General features: G+C 41.2%; 1 protein-coding gene across 3 annotated transcripts in view; it reads left to right on the top strand.

Moving 5' to 3' along the window:
• Nucleotides 1–3,094: 3,094 nt before the first annotated feature.
• Nucleotides 3,095–8,958, top strand: part of LOC136885964 (zinc finger protein 2) — a 39,710-nt gene continuing 33,846 nt past the window's right edge. For all 3 annotated transcript variants that reach the window (XM_067158669.2, XM_067158667.2, XM_067158668.2), the window contains exon 1: nt 3,095–3,342. The gene's annotated coding sequence lies outside the window, so the exon portion shown is untranslated. The remainder of the gene's footprint in view (nt 3,343–8,958) is intronic.

Below are 8,958 nucleotides of genomic sequence, written 5' to 3'. Positions count from 1 at the left end.
AAAAACTGTCGGCACTTTGTCGGGGAGCAGAATTCTCCTCACAGTACTTACACTGCAATCTTATTCGACAAAGTGCAAGCTACATATTCTGGAGCTATCATTAGGAGCCCAAAGAGATCCTTTTCTGCTGCCCTGTCGAGAAATAGTAACCCTCCATTTCCCCCATAAACTCGGATCTTTAGGAAAAATATGAAAATTTATTTTTGTGTCTTTCTTTGCTGTGTTAGATGTGCAGTTAGGCATGCAACAATAAACCATCTTAACCTACAGAATGGAAAGAGAAACTTGATGGTAATTTGGAAGCGCATAACCAAACAAATGTTAAATGCATCTCAGCAACCATCCATATACTGCAAATCGTGAGACCAACTAAATTTAACCCTTAACTATGGACGTGCGGTCAACATGACCGCGGTGGAAAAGTAAACACGTGCCACACCTCGCTTATCGCCCTGCCAGTATATTTGCTTGCAGTACCTTTCTATTTTAAGATGACCTCTCCACTGTATGTATCTTATCTGTCATAAATAACCGTGCAGCTGCGATAAGAAGCTGATGAGTTTCGTAGCGGCCTGGGTGACCGCACGTCCATGGTTTGAAGCAGTCTTCAGTTGATAGTGCTGTGTGTAGCAATGAGTCAGCGTGCAGGTACTTCGGCGAGTGTCCGAACATGTGATGCAAATTACGAAGGAACAATTACCGAGTGGTTTGAAGAAGACATGAGATGTGGACGATGTGATAGTGAAAAAGAGAGTGATCACAATACCGATACTGAGACTGAAGGAAAGGGAGAAGAAGATGAAAGTTCCGCGCTACTGCCTGATGATTCACGTTCTAAGTGTTTTTATGGTAGAAATAGGTACAAATGGTCGTCTGCGGAACCTCCACAGAATGTGCGTACACCTCGTCACAATATCGTGATTCACCTTCCCGGTTTGCGCCCTTCAGCTCGAGTTGGAAACAGTGTGGATCCTGTTACGGCATGGACACTAATATTTAGTGAAGAAATGGTGAACTTACTAGTGCGATGGACAAATGTGAAACTCAGTGCAATGAGAAGTAATTACCGAAAGTCTACCCGACCAGAATTACAAAATGTTGACGCAGTTGAAATGAAAGCTTTTCTAGGCCTTCTTATTTATTCGGCGGTTTTCAAATCTAACAAAGAGGACATCGCTTCAGTCTTCGCAGCTGACGGTACGGGCCGTGATATATTTCGTGTTGTGATGTCAGGTACAAGGTTTTCCATTCTCCTGTGCAGCCTGCGTTTTGACAATCCTGAAGACAGAACGCAGCGGAGAGATACAGATCCTATTGCACCCATATCTGAGCTTCTGAATATGTTGATTCAGAACTCTCTGGCACAAATGCAACAGTAGATGAGATGCTAACTGGTTTCAGAGGTCGGTGTAAGTTCAGAATGTATATTCCGAACAAGCCCGAGAAATATGGAGTGAAATTGATGTGCCTAACCGATTCGAAAAATAGTTATTTGTACAATGCATATATTTATGCAGGGAAGGACACTGATGGAATAGGTGTTTCAAGGGAAGACAGAAAATTTTCAAAGCCAAGTCAGGCAGTTCTTCGTTTATCGGAACCAATACAGGGTACAAATAGAAATATAACAGCTGACAATTGGTTCACCTCAGTGGAGCTTGTTCAGGAGCGGAGGAAAAGGGGACTCACTTATGTTGGGACAGTAAGAAAGAACAAGAAGGAAATTCCAACTAACTTCTTGCCCTCCAAGCAGAGAAAGGTCGGTTCGTCTGTGTATGGCTTCACGAAAGACATAACTCTTCTCTCACACGTTCCGAAAAGAAACAAAGCTGTTTTGTTAGTATCCTCTATGCACCATGGGAAAGCAACTCATGCGGACACGGGGAAGGAAGAGATGATTCAGTTTTATAATTCTACGAAGTCTGGAGTAGATACTTTGGATCAGATGTCAGCCAACTACTGCACAGGTAGAAGAACAAGAAGGTGGCCGAAGGCAGTCTTCTTCCGCATCGTCAATATTGCAGCTGTGAATGCGAATATCTTGCATCAGTCCTATCGCGAGAGCCCCCAAATGACCAGGCAACATTTTCTGAAAGAACTTGCTGCTCAACTCACTAGGCCACACATGATAAGAAGATTATCAAATCCGAGGATCCCAAGAGATATTCGAGGCGCTATCTCTAGAATTTTGAGCATCCCTGCGGAGCGTATCAACATTTCCGAGGATAAGCTTGAAAAACGGATAACTTGTCGTCTGTGCCCACCAGCAAAGAAGAGAAAAACATATTACAAGTGCTACAGATGTGAAAAACCAGTATGCTTGGAGTGTACAAGGAAGATCTGCTTCGAATGTGTTGAGCGAGAGTAACATTGAGGGCCAAGTTCAGTGCTTGCAATTTCCGCCCCAACAAGAGATCAGTCTAATGTGTCGTTAATTTTCAGTGCAGTGGTTATCAAACATCTTTAATACCCAAGTTGGGGTCAATTTCTGTTGATAGTGTAAAGGATGTGTGTGTTTAAATGGAACGGTGTATTCTGAATAACGAAAATTGCTGCGACTGCAATCTGAAGGTATCAGGGTTATACAAATTGACAAATGGAAAATATTTTTGTGGTTTTGGGTTCAATAAAGTGTAATTATTCAAATAAAAGCAGCTAGCAATTTATCTCATTAACCGTCCCTTCCGTAGTCAAATTAATTTTCATGCGGTCTCAGTGACCTCACGTCCATGTTGATGTCACTGAAAATGTACGTCAATAGTTAAGGGTTAATGCAAGAAATTGGCTCTCTGTCCAAAGACCTCTAGTATCTAGTAGGCTTTGTTCAAACCCAGCAAGGAAGATTTTATCATTTCAACATGAAAAATAATTGTTCAGTCTCTCATATCACACACTTCGAACTAGAACCCACAAGAACACCATAATTTTACTTCTCGAAATGCAAAATATTGTATATTAATTTTATCATATATATCTATATATCCGGCATATCTAAGTTTTGAGACACGATCCAATACGGCAACTAAGCTACAAATCAAATAAATTAACAGACAGTTGAAGTGGCCTTTACAAGAAATACTCTGTCCAATAAAGGTACCGATTTTTGAAACGATGTCACGTCAGATTTACTTCAGTATTTCAGTTAAGGCAATTTTTTTATTTTGTTTTTATTTGTTTGAAATGACGTACAATGAACTGGTCGAGTAAGGGAGAGACTACGAGCTCGAAAGATTACCTGTGATGTGTGATCCACAAGAAGTACCGTTAAAGGTTACAGTTCCATCGAGCATACCACGCGCTGTCTGCACGCGTCGGTGTACTCTGGTGTTATGATTTTATAAGGTAAACAATCAAATGGGTGGAAAAGTGACGGTGTTGTAAAATTATAATTATAGAAGTAGGTGGTTATATTTTACTATTTATTCACGTAAAACAGCATATATGTTATAACGGGATTTGTGTTAATTATAGCTGGAAGTCATATTCTACTTTATTTTTAAAATTATTATTATTATTATTATTATTATTATTATTATTATTATTATTATTATTATTATTATTATTATTATTATTGATGCTTGTTGTTTAAAGGGGCCTAACATCGAAGGTCATCGGCCCGTTTATTATTATTATTATTATTATTATTATTATTATTATTATTATTATTATTATTATTATTAAGAGCCTCCGTGGCTCAGGTGGCAGCGCGCCGGTCTCTCACCGCTGGGTTCCGTGGTTTAAATCCCGGACAAAGCGGAGGCGGGACAGGTTTTCTCCGGGTACTCCTATTTTCCCTGTCGTATTTCATTCCAGCAACACTCTCCCATTTCATTTCATCTGTCATTCATTAATCATTGCCCCAGAGGAACGCGACAGGCTTCGGCAGCCGGCACAATTCCTATCCTCGCCGCTAGATGGGGCTTCATTCCTTCCATTCCTGACCCGGTGTGGATTTTCATTGTATTATTATTATCATCATTATTGGGTCCCGGGTTCGATTCCCGGCCAGGTCGGGAATTTTAACCTTCATTGGTTAATTTTAATGGCCCGCGGTCTGGGTGTTCGTGCTGTCCCCAACATCCCTGCAACTCACACACCACACTTAACACTATCCTCCACCACAATAGCACGCAGTGTCCTACAAGTGGCAGATGCCGCCCACCCTCATCGGAGGGTCTGCCTTACAAGGGCTGCACTTGGCTAGAAATAGCCACACGAAATTATATTATTATTATTATTATTATTATTATTATTATTATTATTATTATTATTATTATTATTATTATTATTATTATTATTATAACACTGATGTTTGTATAACTGCATGTGAAAGTTTAACCAACTGTTAACACTGCCGCCAAAACTTCGAACTTTGAGACCTCTTATGAGTGTGGAGAAGTAACATCATATTTTTAAAAAATGGTGTTAAATTTCCCAATGGGAAAATCAAATGATCAAATATGTCTCTCGGTTAAGGCCATCTATTAACGGTTGCTAATTTCAAATGACCGCCAGCCAAGACATAGCACGCATGATTCCTAGGCAAAATTATCTGGCCATCCGTACATACATACCTTACATCACAGTCTGCACGATTGCTGGGTTATACTTCTGTCACACATTTTGTTAATGTTATTATATTTACATCTCACTAACTACTTTTACAGTTTTCAGAGACGCCGAGGTGCCGGAATTTAGTCCCGCGGGAGCTCTTTTACGTACCAGAAAATCTACCGACACGAGGCTGACGCATTTGAGCACCTTCAAATACCACCACTCTGAGCCAGGATCGAACCTGCCAAGTTGGGGTCACAAGGCCAGTGCCTCAACCGCCTGAGCCACTCAGCCCAGCACACATTTTGTTACATGACACTATTTTGTTACACAAACCCCAGCTCCAAGGCATAGACTCATGTTCATAAAAAACAGAACACATTGAAAGACTATAGAGATAGGAAGTTCATATTCACAGGAGATGTTCATTAACCCATTCCAGTCTGGACCTTAATATCCCTAACAAACATTCTGGACTGGGCATTTTTAAGGAATTTTAAAACGTTATATCTCTGTACCTGTAGGAGATATTTGCACGATTTCTTTTCCTTTGCGCTTGTTTGAGCATCTAATTTTGAAAAACACTGTTTGTATCGTGTCGACTATCACTTGAGATTTTAAAATTGTTTATATATTATACCTTGTTTTGCGAATGGAGGAAAGGTCTGACGGATAACTAAGCAAGTACAGTTTTCTGAAATACTGTTATATTTACCCTATTTTGCTAATATAAAATGTACATTGCAATTACAAAACAACAACAATAATGATTACGATATAAAAATAATATTTCAATAATAATAGTAATAATTACAATAATGAAAATGGGAGCTCTTATGAAATTTTATTTTAATTGATAAATTTTGTCAGAAGTTACTCAAATGTAAAATTATTGCTCCATTTACCACAAAAGACATCTGAGAAAGAGAAAATGCAGTCTTCGAAACAGACAACTTTACTAATATGTAGACAATCTTACGTAATCACGCAAATATGAAATACGCAGGAACATGCGCTAGGCCGAAAAACTAACTCCAATCATAACGAAATGTAAGAAGTTGTTTTGAATTCATATGTCAATAATATGTTCATTTGCGAATAAACTTATAATATATCATAAAATATCGAAAATATCACTTTCGTCAGGCACATTTGCCGCGAGAAGCCATGTCCTAGAGCTCACTGAGTGACAACATCTACTGATGCATGCTGATCGAAAATATCGTAAATTACCTGACTTAGACATATACTGTAATACTGCCATCTGCTTAAATACTCACATGAAGAAACATGATGTAACTACCAGAATGCGCGCATAGCTCGTTGTCGATTTTTAGTGAATTGTCAAACCTTACTACGGGCTATGCCCGCAGCGCGGCCTGAACGTAATGTCGGCCGCTGCGAGCTATGCTCGCAGTTAGACTGGAGAGAGTTAATATGTTCTGCAGAAACGATTAGCATTTCAGTCACTTAGTTTCAGCATGTGTCCTGTTGCCTAGCAGGCACTGGGTCCTCCATGGGCACTGATAACTTGTTCCATACATGATGGCATCAATGCATATAAGGCTCGAATGTCGTCGTGGGATATAGCCATCCATGCTGAATTTACCTGGATCCACAGTTTATCTTTGGTGGTTGGCATTGGGTCACAGCGCCGCACCCGTCATTTGACCATATTCCACACATTTTCGATTGGCGACAAGTCTGGTGATCGGGCGGGCCAGGGCAACAGTCTGACATCCTCTGACAACAAGAAGGCACGTGTTCGTGCATTGTCCTGCTGAAATATGGCATCTGGGGTATTGTGCAGAAAGGATATGGCTACGGGTCGCAGGATGTCATTCACGTAGGTCATACTGGTCTCAGTGCCCTGGGCACACCAACTGTGATTTGTGGTTGTACCCAATAGCACCCCACACAACGCTTGAGATGGTGCTGTATGTCTTGTGCAAATGCAGTCAATGTGATGCATCTCCCCCTGTCTGTGGCGAACCAAAATGCGGCCATAATTTTCAAACAGACAGAATCTGTATTCGTCCAAAAACACTACCTGCTGCCATTCCTCTCCCCAGTGACATCATTCCATACACCATTGCAGTTTAGCATGTTTATGCACATTAGTCAAAGGTAGGCGGAGAAGTGGACGATGCGCCGGTAATCCAGACCATAATATACTGTGATGGACTGTCACTCCTGATAGTGTACAATGTCTTACAATGTTCCACTGTTACGCCAGAGCTGAGAGGGATGCAGATCTGTTCTGCAATGCCATTCGGATGAGGTGTCGATCTTCTCAGGGGGGTGGTGCGACCAGACCCATTTCGTTGTGTTCTGTGGCCTTCTGTGAACTATTCTGTACACACCCGTTGTTCTGCCAACACTTCATCCCACACGAGCAGCAATTTCACAGATGGATGCATCACATTCTCTCATGCCAATAATGCGCCCTCTTTCAAACTCACTCATTTGACATACGGTTCTCGCATACATGTGTGAGGCATCCTGCATATCTGCTCAAGACACACTGATCCATTACCTTCGGTTTATAGCGACAACGAGAGCCCAGGCACATTTTACCAGTCGGTAGTGGTGCGCTGAGATATCAATGTGGACCTTGAACCTGGGGGCCAACATGGTTCAGATGCTAATCACTTCTTCAGAACATAATAATGCCCATATCCTGCGAATATGAACTTCTTATCTTTAGTCTTTCAAGGTGTTCTGATTTTTATTTTTATGAACATGAGTGTATCTGTGTCAAAATGCAACTAGGCTTGTAATTTCACATGGCTGCTGATTGTGATCATAGGTATGGGAGCTCCAGTTTTACATGGAATCCGAATGAAAGTTGCTTAACAGTTTCATTTAAAAAATTCCATGTGCATCGAACGTGATTCGAGTGCAGCCACCTTTGTGAGAATCCAGTGACCATCTACCACTCCACTATCAGGCCTCTATATTGTTCTTAATATCTCTAAAATATCAGTCACCTGTCATTGTTTTTTAGCTGTTGTGTACTACTCGATACAGAGTGAGTTGGCTTTGCGGTTTGGGTCGCAGTAGCTGTGAACTTGCGTTTGGGAAATGATGGGTTCGAATTCCACCCTCGACAACCCTGAAGGTCGTTTTCTGGTGTTTAGCATTTTCACACCAGGCAAATGCTGGGGCTGTACCTTAATTAAGGCCACGTGCGCTACTTTTCCAATCCTATTACTTTCCCATCCTTGCATCGCTGAAAACAGCGGATGTGTTAGTGCAATGTTAAAACACTAGCAAAAGAACAGTACCTCTCTTTGACGATTAGCTTTCGTAATTGAAGCGACAATTCTCTCTAACAAAGTAGCTTGGCAGCAGAAGAAACAGAGCATACCTCAACTAAAAATTATATTTGTGTATTGATTGATGAGATTTGGGGGACTAAGGAGATAGCAGGCATCACTTCTTTTTTCTTTCTGTTCTGCTATGCTAGGGCATTTGAGGCCTGGACGTTCAAACACACTCACACACACTTATAATTCCCTTTTTCCGTCATTTTAAGTGTTTTTCTTCTCATTTTGATACCATCTTCATCATTGCCATCCTTTAACCGTCTCGAGTCGCCCGGGTGTGGTACATGAGCGCTCTCCATCTTTGTCTATCCAGGTATATTTTTTCCTTCTCAACTTGGTGCCATTTTACTCCTCTTCCTTCCAGGTCCTGCTTTTCTTGACTGATCCACGGTGTACTTGGTCTGCCTCTAGGTCTTTTGCCTTCCAGTTCTCCTTCTAGCCATTTTCTTGCTGTTCTTATTTGTTCCATCCTTTTTACATGCCCATACCATTTGAGTCTTGATGTTCTTACATTTTCACTTAGCGACTGCTTTACTTATTACGACTTATCTCTTCATTCTGGACCTTATCTCTTCTTGTTTCCTGTAGCATTGACCTCAGGAACTTCATTTTTGCAGCTTGAAGACTGCTAGTATCTGTACTGTTGATCGTACAGGTTTCAAGGGCATATGTAGTTATTGGCACGAAATGAAAATGAAAACCTACAACCTGTTTTCCAGTCATTGACTGGGTCAGGGATGGAATGAATGAAGCCCCCATCTTGCGGTAAGGATAGGAATTGTGGCGGCTGCCGAGGTCTGTCGCACTCCTGTGGGGCAATGATTAATGACTGACAGATGAAATGATATTGGAGAGTGTTGCTGGAATTAAAAATGATGAGGAAAACTGGAGTACGCGGAGAAAAACGTGTCCCACCTCTACTTTGTCCAGCACAAATCTCACAAGGAGTGACCAGAATTTGAACCACGGAACCCAGCGGTGAGAGGCCGACGCGCTGCCGCATGAGCAACGGAGGCTAGTATTGGAACGAAATATACCTGATAGAGGGTTCTGTTTGTAAGGTATTTGGTTATCC

Source organism: Anabrus simplex, chromosome X, assembly GCF_040414725.1.
Source record: "Anabrus simplex isolate iqAnaSimp1 chromosome X, ASM4041472v1, whole genome shotgun sequence".
NCBI classification, from domain to species: Eukaryota; Metazoa; Arthropoda; class Insecta; order Orthoptera; family Tettigoniidae; genus Anabrus; species Anabrus simplex.
This window is presented reverse-complemented; position numbering and strand designations above follow the sequence as displayed.